Source organism: Pongo abelii, chromosome X, assembly GCF_028885655.2.
Source record: "Pongo abelii isolate AG06213 chromosome X, NHGRI_mPonAbe1-v2.0_pri, whole genome shotgun sequence".
NCBI classification, from domain to species: Eukaryota; Metazoa; Chordata; class Mammalia; order Primates; family Hominidae; genus Pongo; species Pongo abelii.
Window position 1 is genome coordinate 104043910 of NC_072008.2, and position 27521 is coordinate 104071430.

The window sequence follows — 27521 nt, forward strand, 5'->3', positions numbered from 1 at the left end:
CCATTTACTACAATATTGGGCAGGACAGTACAAATAGACAATGGATAAATAGAATCCCAAATGTATTCTTCCCTGTTCCCATTATGTAATAGCTATCCTATCTGCTCCAGGTTATCAAAGTCAAATACCCCTGCCAATATGGTGACTAATTTTTTTGCTTATTGGTCTCTTGGTTCTCGGAGCCTAAAGTTGCCAGAGGGCAGCTGTAACTTAAAGTTAATAAGGATTTTTACTATATCCCTGGTTTAAGCATATTCTCCCTAGGAACCAGGATTTCTAGACCCCTGAAAATTTCTATATCCTAATCCCTAGTCACTGTGACTATGTTACATTACATGGCAAATAGAACTTTACAGATGTAATTAAGGTTACTAATCAGCTGACTTTAAGAGAGAGAAATTATTCTGGATAGCCAGGTGGGCCCAAACTAATCACATGGATTCTTAAAGCAGGAAAGTGTTCTTGGGAGGCTGAGGCAGGAGAATGGCGTGAACCCGGGAGGTGGCGCTTGCAGTGAGCCGAGATCGCGCCACTGCATTCCAGCCTGGGCAACAGAGCAAGACTCTGTCTCAAAAAAAAAAAAAAAAAAAAAAAAGAAGAGATGCATTAGAAGAAAAAGTCAGAGATTTAAAGCATGAGAAGGACCTGATACGCTGTTGCTGGTTTTAAGATGGAGGAGGCAACTTGATGAGGAATGCAGGTGACCTTAATGAGTGGAAACAGGTTTCCAACTGAGAGCCAGCAATGAGATGAGGACCCCAGGCCTACATCCATAAAGAACTAAATTCATCCAACAACCTCAAAATCTTGGTAGTAGATTCTACTCCAGAACCTTGAGATAAGACGCCACATCAGTCAATACCTTGATGTCAGCTTTATGAGACCCTTCACAGAAAGAGCCAACCATAACTTCTTAGCTACAGAACTATGGGTTAACATTTGTGTCATTTTTAGCTGCTAAGTTTGTGGAAATTTGTTACAGCAGCAATAGGAAATGAATGCATCCACAGAGCCTGAAGTTGCAGAGATAAGAAGCACACATTGCCAAGTGGGTGACTGAGGGTGATTATAAGCAGAGCCATTCCTACTTTTACCTCTTGGCTCTCAGAGACATGTATGATACATACTGGGGACACGGCATTATATAAAGGTCATTTAATTAGGTTACATACCATATCCTTGTGGTTTGTACCCCATCCTTTTAAGATATGGTCTCAAGCTGGCTTCTCAATTGATTCTTTATTATTACATCAATTTATAGGCGAGCAGCATCTAAATTATGCAGTATGTCATAGGATCAGAGAATCTCATGGATATAAGCCCACTACTAAAATCCCTTTTCTGTAAAGCTGGTCCCTTGATCTCCAACAAAATTGTGTGGTATCCTATTGAGGCAGCAAGCACTCTGTAAGTTCCCAGGTAGTCATGCTGGCCAAGGGAAGAAAGGAAAGCTCATAGCTAGGATATAGGCCAATTCCAATAATAAAGAGAATTACCTCCACAATCCATGATGGAAGGCATCTGATGTAATTCCCTTGCCACCAAGTGGCTGATTGGTCTCCTTGAGGGAAAGTGCCATGATAGTGACTCAGATATAATCTCTGTTTATAGCTGGGATTCTACGTTTGGCAGCAGCAGTAGCTAGATCAGTCTTGGTTAGTGAGACTCAGTGATGTTTAGCCCATGCTTAGCCTCCATACTTGTGACCAGGGCTTTTTCATGCATGTGCCCATTGTACCAGACTGGAGTAGCCAAATTGGCCTAATTATGTTTTCTCTTGTTATTTAGTGCCTCTTTCATGCTCTCTGGTAAGTGTTAAAATGCAAAACAATATCTTCACATTGCATGCCATTTCCCATAAGTCAATCCACTATGTTTCTTACACTGACCTCTTTATCCTTGATTTTTCAATCTTTTTTCTTCTAGGTTCCTGACCAAACAGCCAAGCCATTTTCCGCTGCCTGTAAGTTCACATACATTCTAACTTCTGTAGAATTTTTTTCTCACAAATTGGATAATCTGTTGCATCACAAGGAATTCTGGCCAGTGGAAGGATTTTCCTTCATGACTATCTTTTAAAGCCACCCCTGAGTAGGGCTCTCGAGCAGCCAGAGTTCATTTTCAGCTTCCACCCATATATTAAGCTGATCCAGTCATGAACTAAGCTTTGCGTTTTTCTTTTCCCATTAGCCGATCATAAGGGACTCTCTCCATCTGACTATAGGTGTGAACTTAGAAGAGAAACTAGTGTAACATAGCAGATAATTTTGGGGTAAAGACCACTTGCTCTTGCAATTTACAATTGACTTTTGACCCTGCTAGTGCTTGATCTTGGATGTACTGCCTCCAACTAATGATGGACTGATCTTGGTTCTGCCTGACATTAAGACTTGTTTGATCTGAGAGAACCCAGATCCTGATGAGCAGTTTTGGATGCATTTACAACTTTCAAAACATGCCCTCAGGTGAGGAATGGGCCTGTGGTACACACAGAACAGCTGACCACAATCTCCATGAGTTTGTTCTCCACATAGCTGCTAAAAGATGATTTAACAGTGCTATGGTCTGAATATGTTTATCACCTCCATATTTGTATATTGAAATCCTAACCTCAAGATCGAGATCATCCTGGCTAACATGGTGAAACCCCATCTCTACTAAAAATACAAAAAAATTAACCGGGCGTGGTGGTAGGCACCTGTAGTCCCAGTTACTTGGGAGGCTGAGGCAGGAGAATGGCGTGAACCCGGGAGGCAGAGCTTGCAGTGAGCCGAGATCACGCCACTGCACTCCAGCCTGGGTGACAGAGCAAGACTCCGTCTCAAAAAAAAAAAATCCAAAGTTCAAGGTGATGGTATTTGAAGGTGAGACCTTTGAGAGGTGATTACGCTCTACCCTTATAAATGGGATTAGTGTTCTTATAAAAGAGACTCAAAAGAGAACAACCCTCCCTGATTCTGCCATATAAAGTTAAAATGACCATCTATGAAGGGAACCCTCACCAGACACTGAATAAGCCAGCACCTCAATCTAAGACTTGCTAGCCTCCAGAACTGTGAGAAATAAGTTTCTGTTACTTATAAGCAATCTGTTTATGGTATTTTGTTATAACAGCCTGAGCTGACTAAGACAAAAAAACATGTCAAATTATGTCACTTTTCTGGTCAAGACCCTTCAACGGCTTCTTATGTCACTCAAAATAAAACCCAAAATGATTGCAATGGCCTACAAGGCCTCATATGATCAACTACTTTCATATATCTTTGCCTTCATTTAAAGCCACTGTTGGCCAGGCGCAGTGGCTCATGCCTGTAATCCCAGCATTTTGGGAGGCTGAGGCAGGTGGATCACTTGAGGTCAGGAGTTTGAGACCAGCCTGGCCAATATGGTGAAACCCCAGTTCCACCAAAAATACAAAAATTAGCTGGGCATGGAGGCACATGCCTGTAATCCCAGCTACTCAGGAGGCTGAGGCAGAAGAATCGATTGAATCCTGGAGACAGAGGTTGCAGTGAGCCAAGATGGCGCCACTGCACTCCAGCCTGGACAACTTCGTCTCAAAAATAAATAAATAAACAAACAAACAAACAAATAAATAAAACCACTGTTGTCTCCTCTCTTACTCTGTCCTACCCACACAGGCCTCCTAGCTGTTCTTAGAACATACCAACCATGCTCACATATCAGGGTCTTTGGACTCACTGTATAATTTGCTCAGAACATTGTTTTCCCAGGCATCTGCATGGCTTACCCCTTTACCTCATTCATATCTCTGGTCTAATGTCTCTGTATCAGAGGGAAATTGCTTGGTCACCTAAGCTAAAAATGTATTTCCCATTCATGCTATGCTATATTTCCTTAATCCTTCCTTGTATTTCTTCAGCGCATTTATCACCACTACCATGTATATTATATATTTATTTGATTATTTATATTCTGTTTCCTCCTACTGTATTATAAGCTTCAAGAGCTCAAGAACTTTCCTCTTATTTGCTATTGCATTCTAGCACCTAAAAATGTGTCTGGAATAGTAGGTATTCAATAAATATTTGTTGAATGAATGAATGCATGCATTCGTCATTCTTTCAGGCTGCCTACACAGTAGACAGAATTACCGGATCAGAATATGCGAGATCAGGTCACTCTTCTGCTCAAAAGTTTCCAGTGATTTTCTATCTTAATCAGAGTAAAAGCTAAAGCCATAACTTTGGTCTACAGAACCTTACATGATCTGATCTCATATCCCTTGCTTAGCCTCTTTAACCATACTGGCCTCCTTGCTGTTCCTGGAATATCTCAGGTATGCTCCAAATTTAGAGCCTCTGGACTTGCTGCTATCTTTCCTTGAAATGCTCTTATCCAGACAGTTGGATGGATTGTTGCTGGTTTACCTTTGGGTTTTTACTCATATGTCAGTTTCTCAGGAGGTCTCTTTCTGGTCATCTTACTTAAAATTGCAATTCTAATGTAATTTTGCCTGTCCCTGTTCTGCTGCCTTCTTTCTTTTCCTAGTAATTATAAGCATCTAATAAATCTGCTTTTTGTCTCTCTTCCTTCACTGAACTGTAAGTTCCATGAGAGCAAGTATTTTTTTTCTCTTTTTGTTTTCGCTGATATGTCTCTAGCACTGAGAACAGTGCCTGGCATATGGTAGGAACTTATTACATATTAATGGCATAAAGAAATTCAATTTCTAGAGGTAACCGTGCCAGTGAGTCTTGTGATATAATCCAGGGCTCAGGGTCTGTGTCTTAGTCCATTCAGGCTGCTGTAACAAAAACATGATACACCAGGTGTATTATAAACAACAGAAATTAGTTTCTCACAATTCTGGAGGCTAGAAAGTTTAAGATTAAGGTAGCAACAGAGTCAGTGTCTGTTAGTAGCCCATTCCTCATGGACTGTACCTTCTTACTGTGTCCTCACAAGGCAGAAGGGACAAGGCAGCACTCTGGGGACCCTTTTATAAAGGCACTAATTCCATTTATGAGGGCTCCATGCTTATGATCTAATCACCTCGCCAAAGACCTCACATCTCAATACTATCACATTGCCAATCAGGTTTCAACATATAGGAAAGACACATTCAGACAATAGCAGTATGTAAATTGTTGTTTGCTTCAAGTGGAAGAAACAATGGCATTGAAAACGGTAATGAATTTATCACTGGATCAATTCTGTGGTGCAATTTTGGTATTTATTTTTTTTAAATTAATATTTTTTATGCCAGATTATCTTATACTTTTAGAGATTCTGAGTGCTTTTTAATATCCTTGATATCCTTGAATAAACTTCTTTTATGCTTAACTAGCCAAAGTTGTTTTCTGTTGCTGGCATCTAAGAATACTAAGTGATATAGACATTAGTATTACTCCAACAAGGATTGGCTGCAGCAGCATATCTTCTAGGACCTATGGGAGATCTGGAATTGGTTTCTGGTTGGGTTGCTACTGAAGGTAGTGAAAAATCTAAATAGTATTAAGAGGCAGGATCCATGGTTGAGTTCCATGTAGAGTTATTCCTTCATTGGGTTAAAGATCTCTATACTAGTGGAGCCCGTGTTTTAAGGCTAGGAACAAAAAATTTTATAACGGGGCCTGGAGCAAATGAAAGCTGCAAACAAGTTGTTCTGACACTTGGATCTTATGACCCAGTAGACTCATAAATACAAAATGTGCCCATGGCATGTTGGGATGCAGGATGGATCCTGGAATAAACCTCTTGTAGCAAGAAGAAACTCAATGTAGACCCAAAGGGTTTTGGAACACAGTTATGTTTACTTTAGCAAGTCATCGTTTTCTCTTTGAGAAACAGCTCCTAACTTGCTGATCTTGGCTCCACATCAAGTACTAATATGACCTGAGCTAGTCATCATGAGACAGGTGTAATTTGATTCACTAAGACATAAACTTGGACATACAACAGCATTTCATAATTCAGAGCAAGTGGTATACACAAGATTAGACTTGAAGAGATCCTGAAGGCCTAAGTAATTTGCATGGGTAGATGACTCACACTCCCAATATGCCTATTTCAGCTGCACTGGCATTCTTCTTGCAAATGACACCTTTGACTTCCTGGAGATTTTTTGATGACCGGCGAACAAAGGAGAAAAAAATTTAGCCTGGTTTATAGATGGCTCTGAATAATGTGCTGACACTAGTAAAAAGTGGACTACTGCAGTATTGCAGGCTCACTTAGAGGTTACCCTGAAAGACATTGATGAAGAGAAATCCTTCCAATTGGCTAAAATTCAAGCTGTATATCTCATTGTTCACTTTGCCTGAAAGGATATATGGCCTCAGGTGTGGATCATTAGTTATTCATGGGTAGTGGCTAATGGTTTGGCTGGGTGATCAGAAAGTTTGAAAGAATTAAATTGGAGGATTGGTGATAAGAAAGATTAAGTAAAAGGCTTCTGCATGGATCACTTAGAATTGGCACCAACTGGGAGAATGTTTGTATCTCATGTAAACATTCACCCAAAGTCATCCTTGGCAGAACAGGCTTTCAATAATCATATAAAAAATGTCATTTTCTTATAATAACAGTTGGAGTCCTTTCCTCAGTCTTCCAGTTCTCACTCAGTGGGTTAGTGAAAAATATGGCCATGATGGCAAGAATGGACTTTCTGCCTGGCATCAATAATAGGAAATCTCTCTCACCGAGGTTGGCCTTACTAAGTGCTCAATTTGCCTACAGTAACACCAGATTCTGAGCCTTATATACCCGAGGACCAGTCAACCACCTAGTAACAGGTGACAACAGTGAACTTTGTCATGAAGAGGGCTGCATTATTATTATTTTTTTATTTTATTTATTTATTTCTTTTTGAGATGGAGTCTCACTCTGTCACCCAGGTTGGAGTGCATTGGCACGATCTCTGCTCACTGCAACCTCCGCCTCTGGGGTTCAAGCAATTCTCCTGCCTCAGCCTTCCGAGTAGCTGGGAATACAAGTGTGCGCCCTGCTAATTTTTGTATTTTTAGTAGAGACAGGGTTTCACCATGTTGGCCAGGCTGATCTCAAACTCCTGACCTCAGGTGATCCGCCTGCCTTGGCCTCCCAAAGTGGCTGCATTATTATTATTATTATTATTATTTGTGCAGGGATAAAATATTTTGATTTTCTTTCTTGCTTCTGTTAATGTATTGAATGCCATAAACACAGTCATACTATCCCACACAATGTTACCTTTAACAAAATAATTTATCTTTTAGCAAAAGAAAAGAAAAGAAGTAAGGCAATGAGTTGTCCGATTTCCATGTGATTCACTGGTCTTATGAAAAACCGCCACCTAGAAGCAAATTGGCTTTTGGAATGATACACCCTACTAAAGACATAATGATTATGTCAGTTAGGAGACAGATATGTGAGGTTGGGATACCCTTCTATGGGATGCACTATTTAATCTAAACTAGTGATCAATGTATGGTCCAGCTTCTTCCATAATTATAGGTCCCATAGGTCTGGGAACCAATGGGAGAAAGTGGGAATGGCACCTCTTTCTCATTATTACACCTAATAAAACACTCATGATTTTCATTTCCCATTTCTTCAGTTCTAGGGTTTGTTGATTGAAAGATGTTAGTACTCAAAGGGGTAATATTTCCACCTGCAGAAACAATAATAATGGTTACACTGAACTGAAAACTGAAATATCAACCATTCACTTCAGGTGCCTTATTTACACGGGTTAAACAAACAAAACATGGAATTACATTAGTAACTTGGATAAGATTGCTGTTACACAATTTAAGTGGAGAGAAGTAGCATCCGTGAGGGTGCTCTTAGTATAGCTACACCCAATGGTCAGTGATAAAAGGAAATAATATTAAAACTCTAATCAAGTAGAAAACTCTACCCTAAAATATGATACCTTGGAAATCAAAAAAAGAGCAGAAGCAGGAAAATCTTTCTGACCTTCTCCTGCCCCCTTTCTTCTGAAACAGGCCATGGAAACTAGAATCCCTCTCACTGCTTATTCCCTGGAGCAGGCCGTAAAAGCTACGAAGGTCATCCTCTGACCTTCTGCCTCCCTTCTTTCCGGAAGGATCTCATGTGATAGGTGTCCTGCCCTATACCCAGAGGGAAGGAATGTCAGATAAAGACACCAAGAAAAATCTGAACAGACCTTGCTCAGTACCCCCCACCCATTAGTTTATTACCATGACATCATACCCTTTTGTCCTTCAATCATACTTCTGCAAGACTGTCCATAAAAATATACACATCTCTCTGTTTCTTTGGGTCTTCATTTCTGAAGGCTCTCTTGTCAGGTGAAACTTACATTAAATAAATTTGTATGCTTTTCTCTTGTTCTTCTGTCTTTTCTTATCGGGACCTCAGCCATTAATCTTATAATAAATTAGGACAATATTTGTTTTTTTCTCCCCTACAAGGCAGAACCACTGAGAGCTTAGATCCTTCAGGAATAAACATTTGGTCACTCACAGGTAAAGAACCCTAGCAAGTAAAGATGCTGGCTGAGAGAAAAGAAAAAGTGAAATGGGAAGCAGAGGAAGAAAGTCATTAATACCAATTGTGGCCTTGTGACTAGATACAGAAAAGAGGACTGTAGCCTCAATCTATGTCATTCTCCTTGCTGCTGTATGCATTTGCATATTTTAACAAATTTTATCCTACCTTCCTAAGCATTAAACAGGCATATTGTTAATCATTAAAATTATGGGGTATTTGTTATCATTAAATTTATCAGCTCGAATATTGAAAAGGAATAATTTTATGTTGTGAAAAGGGGAACAATGGCCATTACTGAGACATCATGGTTTTAGAACTACATAAAGCAAGGAAAAGAACTTTTGGTTGATAACTTTTGTAGAGATAGCACAGTTTTGTTCAACTTAATGAATGATATTTTAGAATCAATAATGTATTTTGCTTTTTAGTAAATCTGATTGAAAAAGACATTGTTTAAAAAGATATTTTTCTTTATTAAATTATAAAGTTTTTTTCTCATGTTTGAGAAAATTTGGATTGATTGATTACTGGCTAAATATGTGCCCAATAAATAAGTTTGTGATATTCTTAACTGCATTCTTAAAATGTATATATTGTATAAAATTATTTTTAGAACTAGAGACACACTGCCATAGTGTGATGTACCAGAAGATGTTTCAGAATGTATTTAAGAGAAAATTATTTTTTTATGCCAAGATTTTCATAGTGGTGCTTGTGAATTTGGCTTTTGTCCAATTGTATTTCAATAAAGAAAATATTCTCCATGGTACAACTGATCTTCCTCTATTCCATTCTATAGTGAAATCACGTCCAGAAACTGAGACACTGAAAGAAAGTGACTATAATGAGATAAGTGGAGGGTTATTTTGACCTTATTGTAGAATCTAGAAGAAAGGGAATGTTGCTAAGAAAGAAACATCAGAACAACAGAAAATTGTTGGTTAATTAATAGTTTCATTTAAAAATATTCCTTGCTTTCCATTTCGCCTCATGTGAAAATCTCCTATTAAAATTTTACTAAAATGTAAATACCTCCTGCTGTGAAAATCTGTTTTAAACTGTCCTTAATGATTTTAATATGAGAGCTTCTAATATATCTTGAAGCAATTCAAGGAAAGGATAGCTGCAAAGGATACATTTAACTTACTTTTAAATTTTCTTTTTATTTATAAAACTATTTTAATTAACATTTGACTCTTACATCTTGAAAAACAGGAGAAAATACCAAATGCTTATTCTTACCATTGCTATTCAATTTTCCACTTTTTACTAATGACCTTTTATAAAAGGTAAATTTATGAAAGGATATTATGTAGTTTTTCAATGAGAAAATATTATATTAACCTTAACTTTGAAAAGAGCACATTTTTGCAGAAGGGAAATATGTAAGCATGTGAATTATTTTTCTTTGGTTATAACTAGCAATTTGTTTCTGTGGGATTTGTGTTGCTGGTGAAGTATTCAGTGCACCTACATTCATCTATTTTTAGCACTGGCACATGGTCATAGACTGAACTATACATGGAAAACACGCTCATACACTCTTATTTTGCTAAAATATAGTGTTTAGTGCCTTGTTTTCCATCAACTCAATATATGGGATTTTTCATGTGGAAATATAATTCCCCTGCCCTCTTTCTTTGAGCTGTGCTCCAGTCTTAAAGCCAGTAAAATTCATGTTTACTATTCTCTAGTAAAAATAGCACAATGGTGAGAAAAATTATAATTGCACACCATTCACTTTAATATCATCATTACAATAAGAGTTTAATTTACCATCATCTGATATTTAGTAGCAAAATGAATGTAGTTCACTTTGACACTGCCCTGATTGCAGATATCCTAATGAATAGTTCTATGATTGATTGGGTAGATGACATCAGCACAATTATAGGCCTGTGTGAGCATTAAATAGCCAAATTGTTGGGGGGAGAAACACATGAAAGCCTGGAGTGGAATGTAGATAGAGTTGGAATATAAGCAGGGTTCGAGTAGAATAGAACCCTTCTTTATGGAAATGTGCTTGGAACAATTTCACAGGAAGCAGTTGCTGTTAGGCACTATTGCTATAGCTGGAAGAACAATTTTCTCTTTTGTAACAACAACAACAACAACAAAATTCACTGCCCCAGCATCACACCCTCTTTCTTAGCTTAGGTTGCCAAGACAGGATTTTCCCAAGGAGATCTTCAATTCAATTCTATAACATGATTCTTTCTTTCTGATATTGTAAATTAAAAATCAATGAATTGAGAATCACAAGCTTTTTAAAACAAAAATTCAAAAGCATGGGTTATATGTGCCTAACTGAATTAAATAAAACCATTTCATCAGTCAGTTATGCTCTTCTTCATTCATCCTTATTCAGGATGTTGGTTTGAAGAAAATTTTACAATGCTCCATTCTCAGTTGCTCCTTGCTCTCTTTTTCTACCCCCCACCTCAATACACATGCACACACACCCTACACAATTAGTTAAAACCAAACTAAATCATTTGGGTCAGAGCTTTCTTAAGCTTGTTGGAGCTCTCCCAGGATCGTGCTTAAATATTCCTGTTGTAGCTTGGATATATAACAGCTGGAGGTATGGAATGGTGGACACATACGGAAGACTAGGTCATCATTTTCATAATTTCAGCCCTTAATGGGTTTATAATTCAGCTGTGCTAGAGCACTGTATGTGCTGATTTACATGTCTTCAGTCGACACGGACATTTCCTGAAAATAAAACACTGGGATTAGTATTACAAGGTAGCTTCCAACGCAAAAGATTAATCTTCATTAAAAAATAGGATCCACTCTTCAAAAGGCTACATGTAACTCACGCTGTACATTATATATCTTAAAATAACTATGTGAAGGATTAATAAAAACACAATAATGCTATTCAGTTATTTCTTGGTCTCTCAGAGGTTGGTACTACATGCTATGAGTTTGAGATACTGGAGACAACATAGTTGGGGCTGAGTTGTAAAACAGCACACCACCATCCTTCCTCATTGTATTTTAGTTGATACCAATGATATATTATATACATGGTTTCCCAAACTTGGATGCTAATCAGAATTAATATAGGAGCTCAATAAAAACAAGAATTTCTGGGCTTTAACCTCAGACTTATTGAGTCAGAATCTGTATTTTCTCCAGCACCCCCAATCGCTAATGATTTTGACACAGCCAGAAAGAACCCCAATCGCTAATGATTTTGACACAGCCAGAAAGAACCCCAATCGCTAATGATTTTGACACAGCCAGGAAGAAACTATGCTTGAAACCTCTCTGTATTAGATTGAACATCTAAGCTCGGATCCTATTCTTGGCAGCAAAACTGGTTTGGTGTCCATGCCCACAACGCTATTTCCCTTCTCCAAACCTGTTTCACCATCCCAGATGTGAGGCGATATTGCTAAATACAAATAAACACATTATTACTCTGAGCCTCAAACATCAAACAGGATCTTAAAATTATACTACATTTAGGCTCTGCTTATACAAAATGAAATTAGCTTTCATTTTCTAGGGACAATATAAGAACATGATTGCAATTTTTAACATTATGAAACATACAGGTTGGTTAATTTGGGCTTGTTTAAACAAATCCCAGAAAAACTGGAGCCAAGGGACAATATTGCAGTTGAAGATGGTTAATTTAAGAGCAAATTAAGATCTTTTCATGAAGCAGGTAGTCAATCTATGAAAGTAATTAGAGTGATAAATGACCAACCCCAAAACATAAATAGGTTCAAGAAGCATTTTAATAAGTTGTGGAGGATAAGTCCATAATGGATTTTTATGGAAGATAAGAAACCTTTGAGATGACCCAGTATTAAAGCAAAAATGGGAAACAATGGAAGTGCAAATGCAAGTTTTTCCATCTGATAAAAATTCCAGAAGACCCAACCACAGATGGCTAAGATATAGTTTGCTTTCACATCAATGGATTTAAAGAATTTTGAGATTACTGAATATTATTTTCTTTCTTCCACTACAGAGTAGGTTGCTATACAAATCAAATAGTCTCACTGATTTTTAGAACTTTTAAAATGATTTCAGTGTGGAAACTGGAGCTAGTGCTTACAGATTTCAGAGGTACAAATGTAATCTGAAACAAAGCAGCTCATTTTTACTTCTTGTATAATGATGTGTCATCAAAATTAGACATAGTAATGGATCATTAAGTTATTAAAGTTGTCTCTTTTAATTTGTTCTGGTACCTGGTATTCTGGTTAATTTATGGTGATTGACAAATGTGCTGATAAAGTGCCCCGGGTCATCTGTATAAAACTCGGGAGTAGATGCTATTTAAATTAGCAGTTTTCTGAGCACACTTAAGCAATCAGTGTGGCTTCCACTTAAATTTTGGACAAGATGTAGAAGAATTTTCTATTAATTTCAAGCAGTTCAGTAATGCATGTTGAGATTACTATTAGGTTGGTGCAAAATGAATTGCAGTTTAAATGTTTACTTTCAATGGCAAAAACCTCAATTACTTTTGTACCAAGCTTAATAGTATTTATAGTAGATCCATGATATAATTTCTTTATCACCCCCACCCCAGCCCTCAGCATTTCTCTTCATTTATAATTCAAGGGAACAATGTAATTGTCTGAATGCATCTCAAATCAATAAATCACCTTTTATCTTTAAAGTTCCTGGAGTGAAATAAACTTGACTTCAGTTCTCTTGGTTCCCAACCTGCTTCAAAATTTGAGTCAATTTTTTTTTTCAGTATTCTTTAATACTGATGTCGACTTTTAATTCTAGGATTATGAAAATCATCTAAAGTGAATAGAAAGAATTTCTAATTGGGACAAAATGAATTCTCTGCTGTTCCCTACCTTATGCTTTTACCAAGCTTTTTTTCTGAGAATTAGGAAAGTATATTTCGAGTCTTGACTATTGGTTATCTTTTCTCCTTTGCTGTGTCCTGAGAGTTAGAGCAAACTGAAAACATGACAAAGTATTAAGACATTTTTCTAAACTAAAGCCTAGTTTTCCTTGATGCCCTGTTATCACTGTGAAGGTCAAGGTTATAAGTACCAGCAGAGTTAATCTGGCTCTGCAACTATGCTGTAATATTCAACACAGGAAGCTTCTGTGCCTAGTGTATCTCCGACTCTACCAGTTGCTGGGAAATGGTAGATTGAAGGACATTCAGAGTGGTTCATAACTTTGAAAAATCAATTATCAGTTAATACAGCCTTTAGGACACCCTAGTTTTCAAGCATGGCATTCTGCCACAAAAACACTCAAAAACTTTTTGCTGTTATAGTTACATTGTAGACAAAAATCCATTCTGTTTCTAGCTCCTTTCGTTAATCAATGCTGGGACAAAGCCTAAGGATTTGTTCACTTAGAAGCAGGCACATTTGATCTGGAAATGGCTTAGTGTAGTCCAGGTATGTACCAAATTTCTGATTTTGACTAAGTCTTCCACTGTATCTAGTGGACAGCTCTCTACATTTTGTTTTACCTCATGTAAGGAAGTTGACACTATATATATATATATATATATATATATATATATATATATACATATTAGAAGACAGCTAAGCAAATTGATAAAGGTGAATAGACCTGTTAAGAAAATAAATTGTCAGAGTTAGATGACCTCTCTGCCTCCTGCCATCTCAGTAAATCTAGCAAACACAATCATAAGACAAAGTGGTCCTAACCTGTGGAACCCTATCTCATATCCTGATGGAAGTTTTTGGCAAAATAAGATTAAGTAAAGTCTAGTGTGACTGAGTGATCTTTTTAGCCTGGGGTTGGAAGGTTTCCCAGATGGTAGTACTTTCACTGCTAAAACTGGGACAGTCCTGGGCATTCTGGCACTGTCAGCTACTCTAGGTCTGATGACATTATTTTGTTTCTGAGCAGGAACACATCTCAATGAGCCTACAGATGCCCAGATATGTTGAAGACCAGGCCATATGTCAAAGACAAGGCCGTACTCCATATAACATACTATCATTCTTTGAGGTCTTAATGATCCTTCCTTCTCTCTCAACCTCTGACTTGCCTGGGAGATAAATGAAAAGGAGCAAGAAAAGGCCATGATTTGGGGGCCACATGATTTAGTACATTTGGGAAATGATTATATCATGTAAAAATGGCAATGGAGTTGTAAGGAATCCTTGCCATCTTTGTATGCACCTTATTCAATATGGGTTTATCAGAGGGCTGAAGTATTTGCTTGGTTAAAAGTACTGACAACTATTGAGTTCAAAATAATTTTTCAACATTTTCAGAGATATTGATGTCAATTAAAAATCCTGGTTGCTATCTTAGAGGTGGAAAATAAAAAAAATTATTTTTGTTTGTGTTCTGAGTTTTTAGTGCTGAAGTAATAAACTAGAAGTAATGATGCATACAGATACTAGCAGAGTACTACAACATCTAACACCACAGACAAAGAGAATAATAAATGAAGACAAATTCTACTACTAATAGATATCTCTGGATCTGCAGCACCTAGAATAATGCTTGGCATGTAGTAAACCCTCCCCAAATATATGTGGAATGAACGAATGATTAGCAGCTATGACATCAAACACATGAATTAAATCTATCAGCAAATGTTTATTGAATTCCTGCTAAGCACAAAGCACAAATCTGAAAGTTCATTTGTTTTGCTTATCCATTTCTCTCTATTATTGTTTGAGTATGTTGTTTATCCATGTCAAAGTTCTGACCTATTAAGAAGTGCAGGGATGGGGTGTGGAGCCAAGAGGGCTGAATAGGAACAGCTCCAGTCTACAGCTCCCAGCATGAGCGGCGCAGAAGATGGGTGATTTCTGCATTTCCAACTGAGGTACCGGGTTCATCTCACTGGGGAGTGCCAGACAGTGGATGCAGGACAGTGGGTGCAGCACACGGTGTGTGAGCCAAAGCAGGGCGAGGCATTGCCTCACCTGGAAAGTGCAAGGGGTCAGGGAATTCCCTTTCCTAGTCAAAGAAAAGGGTGACAGACGGCACCTGGAAAATCGGGTCACTCCCACCCTAATACTGTGCTTTTCCAACAGGCTTAACAAATGGCACACCAGGAGATTATATCCCGCACCTGGCTCGGAGGGTCCTACACCCATGGAGCCTCACTCATTGCTAGCACAGCAGTCTGAGATCAAGCTGCAAGGCAGCAGCAAGGCTGGGGGAGGGGCGCCCGCCATTTCCCAGGCTTGAGTAGGTAAGCAAAGCTGCAGGGAAGCTCGAACTGGGTGGAGCCCACCACAGATGAAGGAGGCCTGCCTGCCTCTGTAGGCTCCACCTCTGGGGGCAGGGCACAGACAAACAAAAGACAGCAATAACCTCTGCAGACTTAAATGTCCCTGTCTGACAGCTTTGAAGAGAGTAGTGGTTCTCCCAGCATGCAGCTTGAGATCTGAGAACGGGCAGACTGCCTCCTCAAGTGGGTCCCTGACCCCCGAGTAGCCTAACTGGGAGGCACCCCCCAGTAGGGGCGGACTGACACCTCACACAGCCGGGTACTCCTCTGAGACAAAACTTCCAGAGGAACGATCAGGCAGCAGCATTTGTGGTTCACCAATATCCGCTGTTCTGCAGCCACCACTGCTGATACCCAGGCAAACAGGGTCTGGAGTGGACCTCCAGCAAACTCCAACAGACCTGCAGCTGAGGGTCCTGACTGTTAGAAGGAAAACTAAAAAACAGAAAGGACATCCACACCAAAACCCCATCTGTACGTCACCATCATCAAAGACCAAAGGTAGATAAAACCACAAAGATGGGGAAAAATCAGAGCAGAAAAACCGGAAACTCTAAACATCAGAGCGCCTCTCCTCCTCCAAAGGAACGCAGCTCTTCACCAGCAAAGGAACAAAGCTGGACAGAGAATGACTTTGATGAGTTGAGAGAAGAAGGCTTCAGAAGATCAAACTACTCCGAGCTAAAGGAAGAAGTTCGAACCAATGGCAAAGAAGTTAAAAACTTTGAAAAAAAATTAGACGAATGGATAACTAGAATAACCAATGCAGAGAAGTCCTTGAAGGACCTGATGGATCTGAAAACCATGGCACGAGAACTATGTGACGAATGCACAAGCCTCAGTAGCCGATGCGATCAACTGGAAGAAAGGGCATCAGCAATGGAAGACGAAATGAATGAAACGAAGCGTGAAGAGAAGTTTAGAGAAAAAATAATGAAAAGAAATGAACAAAGCCTCCAAGAAATACGGGACTATGTGAAAAGACTGAATCTACGTCTGATTGGTGTACCTGAAAGTGACGGGGAGAATGGAATCAAGTTGGAAAACACTCTGCAGGATATTATCCAGGAGAACTTCCCCAATCTAGCAAGACAGGCCAACATTCAAATTCAGGAAATACAGAGAATGCCACAAAGATACTCCTCCAGAAGAGCAACTCCAAGACACATAATTGTCAGATTCACCAAAATTGACATGAAGGGAAAAATGTTAAGGGCAGCCAGAGAGAAAGATTGGGTTACCCACAAATGGAAGCCCATCAGACTAACAGCGGATCTCTTGGCAGAAACTCCACAAGCCAGAAGAGAGTGGGGGCCAATATTCAACATTCTTAAAGAAAAGAATTTTCAACCCAGAATTTCATATCCAGCCAAACTAAGTTTCATAAGTGAAGGAGAAATAAAATCCTTTACAGACAAGCAAATGCTGAGAGATTTTGTCACCACCAGACCTGCCCTAAAAGAGCTCCTGAAGGAAGCACTAAACATGGAAAGGAACAACCGGTAGCAGCCACTGCAAAAACATGCCAAATTGTAAAGACCATCAAGGCTAGGAAGAAACTGCATCAACTAATGAGCAAAATAACCAGCTAACATCATAATGACAGGATCAAATTCACACATAACAATACTAACCTTAAATGTGAATGGGCTAAATGCTCCAATTAAAAGGCACAGACTGGCAAATTGGATAAAGAGTCAAGACCCATCAGTGTGCTGTATGCAGGAAACCCATCTCACGTGCAGAGACACACATAGGCTCAAAATAAAGGGATAGAGGAAGATCTACCAAGCAAATGGAAAACAAAAAAAGGCAGGGGTTGCAATCCTAGTCTCTGATAAAACAGACTTTAAACCAACAATGATCAAAAGAGACAAAGAAGACCATTACATAATGGTAAAGGGATCAATTCAACAAGAAGAACTAACTATCCTAAATATATATGCACCCAATACAGGAGCACCCAGATTCTTAAAGCAAGTCCTGAGTGACCTACAAAGAGACTTAGACTCCCACACAATAATAATGGGATATGTAAACACCCCACTGTCAACATTAGACAGATCAACGAGACAGAAAGTTAACAAGGATATCCAGGAATTGAACTCAGCTCTGCACCAAGGAGACCTAATAGACATCTGCAGAACTCTCCACCCCAAATCAACAGAATATACATTCTTTTCAGCACCACACCACACCTATTCCAAAATTGACCACATACTTGGAAGTAAAGCACTCCTCAGCAAATGTAAAAGAACAGAAATTATAACAAACTGTCTTTCAGACCACAGTGCAATCAAACTAGAAATCAGGATTAAGAAACTCACTCAAAACCGCTCAACTACATGGAAACTGAACAACCGGCTCCTGAATGACTACTGGGTACATAACGAAATGAACGCAGAAATAAAGATGTTCTTTGAAACCAATGAGAACAAAGACACAACATACCAGAATCTCTGGGACACATTCAAAGCAGTGTGTAGAGGGAAATTTATAGCACTAAATGCCCACAAGAGAAAGCAGGAAAGATCTAAAATTGACACACTAACATCACAATTAAAAGAACTAGAGAAGCAAGAGCAAACACTTTCAAAAGCTAGCAGAAGGCAAGAAATAACTAAGATCCGAAAAGAACTGAAGGAAATAGAGACACAAAAAACCCTGCAAAAAATCAATGAATCCAGGAGCTGTTTTTTTGAAAAGATCAACAAAATTGATAGCAAGACTAATAAAGAAGAAAAGAGAGAAGACTGAAATAGACACAATAAAAAATGATAAAGGGGATATCACCACTGATCCCACAGAAATACAAACTACCATCAGAGAATACTACAAACACCTCTACACAAATAAACTAGAAAATCTAGAAGAAATGGATAAATTCCTCAACACATACACCCTCCCAAGACTAAACCAGGAAGAAGTTGAATCCCTCAATAGACAAATAACAGGCTCTGAAATTGAGGCAATAATTAATAGCTTATCAACCAAAAAAAGTCCAGGACCAGATGGATTCACAGCCGAATTCTACCAGAGGTACAAGGAGGAACTGGTACCATTCCTTCTGAAACTATTCCAATCAATAGAAAAAGAGGGAATCCTCCCTAACTCATTTTATGATGCTAGCATCATCCTGATACCAAAGCCTGGCAGAGACACAACCAAAAAAGAGAATTTTAGACCAATATCCTTGATGAACATTGATGCAAAAATCCTCAATAAAACACTGGCAAACTGAATCAAGCAGCACATCAAAAAGCTTATCCACCATGATCAAGTGGGCTTCATCCCTGGGATGCAAGGCTGGTTCAGCATATGAAAATCAATAAACGTAATCCAGCATACAAACAGAACCAAAGACAAAAACCACATGATTATCTCAATAGATGCAGAAAAGGCCTTTGACAAAATTCAACAGCCCTTCATGCTAAAAACTCTCAATAAATTAAGTATTGATGGGATGTATCTCAAAATAATAAGAGCTATCTATGACAAACCCACAGCCAATATCATACTGAATGGACAAGAACTGGAAGCATTTCCTTCGAAAACTGGCACAAGACAGGGATGTCCTCTCTCACCACTCCTATTCAACATAGTGTTAGAAGTTCTGGCCAGGGCAATCAGGCAGGAGAAGGAAATAAAGGGTATTCAATTAGGAAAAGAGGAAGTCAAATTGTCCCTGTTTGCAGATGACATGATTGTTTAGCTAGAAAACCCCATCGTCAGCAAAGTCTCAGGATACAAAATCAATGTGCAAAAAATCACAATCATTCTTATGTGCCAATAACAGACAAACAGAGAGCCAAATCATGAGTGAACTCCCATTCATAATTCTTCCAAAAAGAATAAAATACCTAGAAATCCAACTTACAAGGGATGTGAAGGACCTCTTCAAGGAGAACTACAAACCACTGCTCAAGGAAATAAAAGAGGATACAAACAAATGGAAGAACATTCCATGCTCATGGATAGGAAGAATCAATATCGTGAAAATGGCCATACTGCCCAAGGTAATTTATAGATTCAATGCCATGCCCATCAAGCTACCAATGACTTTCTTCACAGAATTGGAAAAAATTACTTTAAAGTTCATATGGAACCAAAAAAGAGCCCACATCGCCAAGTCAATCCTAAGCCAAAAGAACAAAGCTGGAGGCATCACGCTACCTGACTTCAAACTATACTACAAGGCTACAGTAACCAAAACAGCATGGTACTGGTACCAAAACAGAGATACAGATCAATGGAACAGAACAGAGCCCTCAGAAATAATGCCACATATCTACAACTATCTGATATTTGACAAACCTGACAATAACAAGAAATGGGGAAAGCGTTCCCTATTTAATAAATGGTGCTGGGAAAACTGGCTAGCCATATGTAGAAAGCTGAAACTGGATCCCTTCCTTGCACCTTATACAAAAATTAATTCAAGATGGATTAAAGACTTCAATGTTAGACCTAAAACCATAAAAACCCTAGAAGAAAACGTAGGCAATATCATTCAGGACATAGGCATGGGCAAGGACTTCATGTCTAAAACACCAAAAGCAATGGCAACAAAAGCCAAAATTGACAAATGGGATCTAATTAAACTCAAGAGCTTCTGCACAGCAAAAGAAACTACCATCAGAGTGAACAGGCAACCTACAGAATGGGAGAAAATTTTTGCAACCTACCCATCTGACAAAGGGCTAGTATCCAGAATCTACAATGAACTCAAACAAATTTACAAGAAAAAAGCAGACAACCGCATCAAAAAGTGGGCAAAGGATATGAACAGACACTTCTCAAAAGAAGACATTTATGCAGCCAAAAAACACATGAAAAAATGCTCATCATCACTGGCCATCAGAGCAATGCAAATCAAAACCACAATGAGATACCATCTCACACCAGTTAGAATGGCGATCATTAAAAAGTCAGGAAAGAACAGGTGCTGGAGAGGATGTGGAGAAATAGGAAGAGTTTTACACTGTTGGTGGGACTGTAAACTAGTTCAACCATTGTGGAAGTCGGTGTGGCGATTCCTCAGGGATCTAGAACTAGAAATACCATTTCACCCAGCCATCCCATTACTCGGTATATACCCAAAGGATTATAAGTCATGCTGCTATAAAGACACATGCACATGTATGTTTATTGTGGCACTATTCACCATAGCAAAGACTTGGAACCAACCCAAATGTCCATCAATGATAGACTGGATTAAGAAAATGTGGCACATATACACCATGGAATACTATACAGCCATAAAAAATGATGAGTTCATGTCCTTTTTAGGGACATGGATGAAGCTGGAAACCATCGTTCTCAGCAAACTATCGCAAGGACAAAAAACCAAACACCGCATGTTCTCACTCATAGGTGGGAATTGAACAATGAGAACACATGGACACAGGAAGGGGAGCATCACACACGGGGGACGTTGTGGAGTGGGGGGAGGGGTGAGGGATAGCATTAGGAGATATACCTAATGCTAAATGACGAGTTACTGGGTGCAGCACACCAGCATGACACATGTATACATATGTAACAAACCTGCATGTTGTGCACATGTACCCTAAAACTTAAAGTATAATAATAATAAAATTAAATTAAAAAAAAAATGAACAGTAAAAGGCAGTTCTTCCCCAGCCCCAGCCCCATTCCACTCTTCAGAATTAGTAACTGCCGGCAGTCTGGTGGATATCTTTCTGGTCTTTTGAATGCAAATATTAATATGTGGCTGAATATTTTGCATAAATGGGATTGTATCATATATACGGCCTTGCACCCAACTTTTTTGCATGGAATAGTATTTGCAGCCCTTTTTCCTTGTTGAAACACGTATATCTTATCCCTTTTACTCACTAAACAATATATACCATTGTATAATATACATAATTCATTTTAAAAAAAAGAAGTGCAGGGATGATAATAATAGTTTAATTTTTAGCTCAACTGATAGAAATGTTGTTAAAAATCTCAGAAGTCTTGTTTTCTAAAATTCTGGGACTGGGCACTTTGGATCCCTAATCATTATATTAGCTAGATTGATACCACATTTTTTTTCTCCTTCCTTCCTTCCTTCCTTCCTTCCTTCCTTTCTTTTTTTTTTTTTTTCTTTAAGGTAGTGTCTTGCTCTTTTGCCCAGGCTGAAATGCAGTGGTGTGATCATAGCTCACTGCAGTCTTGACTTCCTGGGATCAAGCGATCCTCCCACCTCAGTCTCCCAAATAGCTGGGACCACAGGCGTGTGCCACCAAGCCCGGCTAATTTTTTTTTTTTTTGGAGGCAGAGATACCCTGTGTTACCCAGGTTGGTCTCTAACTCCTGGGCTCAAGCGATCCCCCTGCCTCAGCCTCCCAAAGTTCTGGAATTACAGGCATGAGCCACCATGCCTGCCAAGATGCCACTTTCTAAATACAATGTTCCAGCTAACTGTGGTCAGGTTTAATAGCTATGTGGTTCATATCACACTTTTCCATTTCATTGATGGTTGTGTCAGCAGGATAGAGTTGACAGCCTCAAAAAAGTTCCTTCTTCAGTCTATCTGGTCTACTGCAGAAAGAGATAAATTTATTCTGATAGGATTTGGTTTTCAGAAGCCTATTACTTAATTTCTTTTTCCATTCAAATGGCCTGCATATAGATTTGGGGCAATTTTTCCAAACTTGCTTTATGTAGGAAAAGAAGGTAAGCTTAGATGTCTATTATTTCTAGAATCATTTTCCTCTTGGGGAAAATAGATAAATATAAATGTATAAATATACCCTCACTGTAGCCCTACAAAAACTTTGACCTTATTTTTATAGAATTTTGGAATAAAAATCTTCAGGATCTTCAGATTTTAATACTATTTGTATAACTGAAAATTATCACACAGTCAGCACAGTCTTTTGTTTCCTCTGACAATTAATAGAATTCTACAACATGATTTTTTTGTAGAAAATGAATACAATACAGTCATGTATCCCTTAATGATGGGTGTGTTAGTCCGTTCTCACACTGCTATAAAGAGCCACCTGAGACTGGATAATTTATGAAGAAAAGAGGTTTAATTGACTCACAGTTTCTCAGGCTTAACAAGAAGCATGACGGGGAGACCTCAGGAAATTTACAATCATGGCTGAAAGCGAAGGGGAAGCAAGCACATCTTACCATGGTGGAGCAGGAGAGAGAGTGAGTGAAGGGGGAAGTGCCACATACTTTTAAACCATCAGATACCTCATGCAGCCTTGTCAAATGTGAAAAACCATTTGTCAGTCTATTTTGCTCTGTCTCATTGACCCAGTTCCAGAAAAGGCAGAAACCAAAACATTAACTTGTATGTTTATCTTCATATCTCATGGCAGATTAGAATTATCATATGTTCTATACAGGTTTGACTCTCCCTTATACAGCCAGGAAACAAAAGAAGACAGGTTACATGGAAAGACAGTATAAAGCATCTGAGAACTACGGCTTTATAATTACAGGAACCTGGGTTTGCCTCCTTTCTCTTCCATCTTCTAACTGAACAACTTTAGCACGTGAAAGCCATACATCTGTAGTTTTCTGAGGCTTGATCACACAACAAACATTACCAACTCATCTTTTGTCACAGTTTACTACTACAACAGGAACAGAGGCAAAAGAGTGGGGACATAGACAGATCTAGGGTAATTTCTAGGCTATGCATGAAAAGAGTCCTTTAGTTTGTTATATGAGCTTTGACTCATATATCACTTCCCTCTGATTGAGTTGCACTAGGGAAAAGCCAACTGAAAATACTAGGAATTAATTATTAAGTCATGTTTATATATTTATATCTTTCATACATATTCATCTATTTATTTAATATTTAGTGCTTTAATTATTAAACTGTTTTTGAACATTGTTTATGGGAGAACATTTTTGGCAGCCAAAAGATATTTTCAAGTATAAACAGCTGAGTAAGAATCAGAGCGTCATAGAAACAAGATAGAGCCTCCATTTCCTGAGTCCCTTATGGTGTTTTTGAAGTCAAAGCACTTAAAACAGGTAAAAGGATAGACTACTTTTCCCTATTTAAAAATATCAGCATACAATCCATTCCCTGAGAAGTTTAGGAGGTGATTCTATACAAGAAAGTTCTTTATTTTAGAATTGTAAGAAAAAATAGCAAAAGTGCTCCTGTTGTTTGGAAAGGTACAGAGAAGGTATCAAAAGTTTTGGTATTTTAGGTTAATTTTATATGAAGAGTAAAATGAAGAACTAGAAGAATTAAAATGATTTGAGACTCAAAACTTTTAGAAAATGTTGTTATTGAACTGCCAGCAAATTTAAGGATATTCAGCAGGTTTAGTGCTTGATTGCACGATGAAGGGGGTAAGAAGTAATTATTGTCAAATTAAAATGGATTGACTTTGGTTTCATGTCATTTCTTATCTAATGATTTAGTATAACATATAGTTGTAAAGGAAAGCAGCATTATGTCATTCACATTTTGCAAAATTGAACTGTCCCTAGGCTACTTTGGAAGGGACAACTGCCTAAAGTTTCCTTTTTTCACACAAGATAGTCCACCACCCCATCAACAAATTATTTTAAATTAATTTGTTCAGCATGAAAGGAAATAAGAAGACATGGAAACCACTCAAGGAATATGAAATTCAATCCAATCTCCCATTTTATGAGCACCTACGATGCTGCATCTATAAGCACCTATGAGCTGTTATGGTGGAAATGTATTGAGAATCCAAGGAGAAGACATAATTCCTGCCCACAAAAATCTTATAATCTCAAACTGAAAGGAGAAAGGAGAACTACAGAGTACACAATAATTAAAATACTCATATTTAACTAGATAAGCAGTGGGGGAGGGGGAGAGAAAGAGAGAGACAGAAAATGTAGCCTTTCCACTATTTAGTGTGCAATGCCCTATGATTAGCATGATAATGGAGGATAGGAAACTGAAATTCCATAGTCACAGTCCCCACTTAACTGTTACAGGGTGAACAACTCTCTGTGCTGAGTGTGATTCTTCGGTTTAAGGTTTATATTTTTTGTACAATCTGGTTCCTATATGCAAGTTAATTACTTTATCTACCGTTCAACCTAAGGGATAAACTTCCTGAGACATTTCTTTTCAAGATTAATTTGAAACTATATGAGTTTTTTATTTTCTTCTTATATCTTTAGAACCCTACTGTCAAGTGAGGTTTGATTCTGCGTTTAACTAACTAGGAATATGATCATAATGGAGTACAAGGGGGATTAAATTCTTCCCAGGGGTGGGAAAGTGAAGGTTTCAAAAAGGATGTGGCCTATGAAGAGTAAGATTTCAAGAGACAGATTTAAAAAAATGCTATTATAGGCAAAGTGAGTAGTTAACCACTGTGCAAAGGTATAAAGCATCCAATGAGTGACAAGTATGGACAATGTAAGTAGACTGGAGTAGGTAGTGAATAAGGCATTTGAGAGCAGTCATGAGAGGTAAGGCTAAAAAGCTAGGTAGAGTTAGATAGTGATAGTTCTAAGAAATACAGCCTTTGCTCTGTAGGTGGTGGCAGTCAGCGAAGGTTGTTAGTGAAGTGATATCATACTTGTGTTTTAGAAAGGTAATTCTTAGCTGCTACCTCATGCCTCTGGCCTGGCAGAAGTTTCTTCTTGTTTTCCAGAAAACCACAAGAAGAGAGTGTAGACAGCCATTGCAGTACATTGAGCTCCATAGAGATAACAGTGAGGCAAGCAAGAGAGAGCTAGATGGGCAATGGGTGACTCTGTGCCTTGCTGAGCAAAAATAACTAAATGTGGGCAAAGGAGTTCCTAAGAAGCTGAGAGGCACACTGTCATCATATGCATTCTTTGCAGACTTGTTGGGAGGAGCACAAGAAGGAGTACCCAGATATTTCAGTCAATTTTTCAGTTTTCTTTTTCTTTTTTGCCTTCTGTTTTTTGAGAGACGGATATCACTCTGTCACCGAGGCTGGAGTGCAATGGCATGCTCTCGGTCCACTGCAACTTCTCCGAGTTTCCAAAGAAGTGCTCTGAGAGGTGGAAGACCATGTCTGTGAAAGAGAAAGGAAAATTTGATGACAGAAAAGACAGACAAAGGCCCTTTATGAAAGAGAAGTAAAAACATATATTCATCCTAAAGGGGAACCAAAAAGAAGCACAAGGATCCCAAATGTACTCAAGAAGCATCCTTCAGCCTTTTTCTTGTTCTCTTCTGAATATTGCCACAAAATCAAAAGAGAACACCCCAGCCTATCTGTTGGTGATGTTGCAACAAAACTGGAAGAGGTGTGGAATGACACTTCTGCAGATGACAAGCTCCCTTATGAAAAGAAGGCCATGAAGCTGAAGAAAAAATACTAAAGGAAAAATGCTAAAGAAAAGCCTGATTCAGCAAAAAAGGGAGTCATCAAGGCTGAAAAAAAGCAAGAAAAACAAGGAAGAGGAGGATGATAAAAAAGATGAAGATGATAATGAATAAGTTGGTTCAAGCAGTTTTTTTCTTCTCTGTAAAGCATTTTACCTCCCTGAACATAATTTACTCCTTGTAAAGAAAAAATGGAAATTTCAGGCTGCCTAGGATTTGTTTTTAAACTGTACAGTGTCTTTTTTGTGTATAGTTAACACACTGCCAAATGTGTCTTTAGATAGCCCTGTCCTGGTGATATTTTCAATAGCCACTGACCTTGCCTGGTGCAGTATAGGGGCTGTAAATTGGCAAGGAAATTTAAAGCATGTTCTTGTTGATATACAGCGTAAATTAGTTATATATGATGAAATGGTTTGGCTCTATGTCCTCACCCATATCATCTCAAATTGTAATCCCCACGTGTCGAGGGAGGGACCTGGTGAGAGGTGATTGAATCATGGGGGCGGATTTCCCCTTTGGTGCTGTTCTCTTGATAATGAGGGAGTTATCATGAGATTCGGTTGTTTAAAAGAGTGTGGTACCTCCCCTCTCTCTCTCTTCCTCCTTCTGGGGCCATGTAAAACATGCCTGCTTCCCTTTCACCTTCCACCATGATTGAAAGTTTTCTGAGGCTTCCCCAGCCATGCTTCCTGTACAGCCTGCAGAACTGTGAGCCAATTAAACCTTTTTTTTTTTTTTTAATAAATTACCCAGTTTCAGGTATTTATTTTTAACAGTATGAGAATGGACTAATATACCTTCCTTATGATTTTCTTAATAACATTTTCTTTTCTAGCTTACTTTATTTTTGTAAGAAAACAGTTTATGATACGTATAAAAACTATATTTTTATAAAAAGTACAGTTTTTACTGTATTTTATAAAAAATACAGTACTATATTTTGTAAAAAACTGTATTATTACAAAAAACTATTTTTGTAAGAATGCAGTTTATGATATATATAACATACAAACTATGTATCAATAAACTGTTTATGTTATCGACAAGGCTTCTGGTAGACTAAGCTATTAGTAGTTACGTTTTTGCAGTGTCAAAAGTTATACACAAATTTTCAACTGTGTGGGAGGTCAGCATCTCTAACCCCCATGTTGTTCAAGGGTTAGCTGTATTTTGTGGGAGCAGTTAAACTACAGATACCCAGGTATTCAAGGGCCAAAAAGGATACAGGTGAGCAAGGTACCATTTATATATTTTTGCTATGCTTCTCAGGACAGGGAATAATAGTGACAGTGGCATTTGAGTACTTCTGTGAAAGAATGAGTCCTTCTTGAACAGAGGCAGTAGGAGCTACACCTGCTAAAACAGAAACCTAACATAGCTGGAAGGGGTCCTAGTGACCATCTAGTCCAAGGGTACACAAATTATGACCTGCAGGCCAAATCTGGCTATTTCTTATACAGCCCTAAGAGTAATTTTTAT

At 38.4% G+C, this 27521-nt stretch overlaps 1 pseudogene; it reads left to right on the forward strand.

Moving 5' to 3' along the window:
* Positions 1-27521, forward strand: part of LOC100434007 (elongation factor 1-alpha 1-like) — a 181417-nt pseudogene that overhangs the window by 10110 nt on the left and 143786 nt on the right.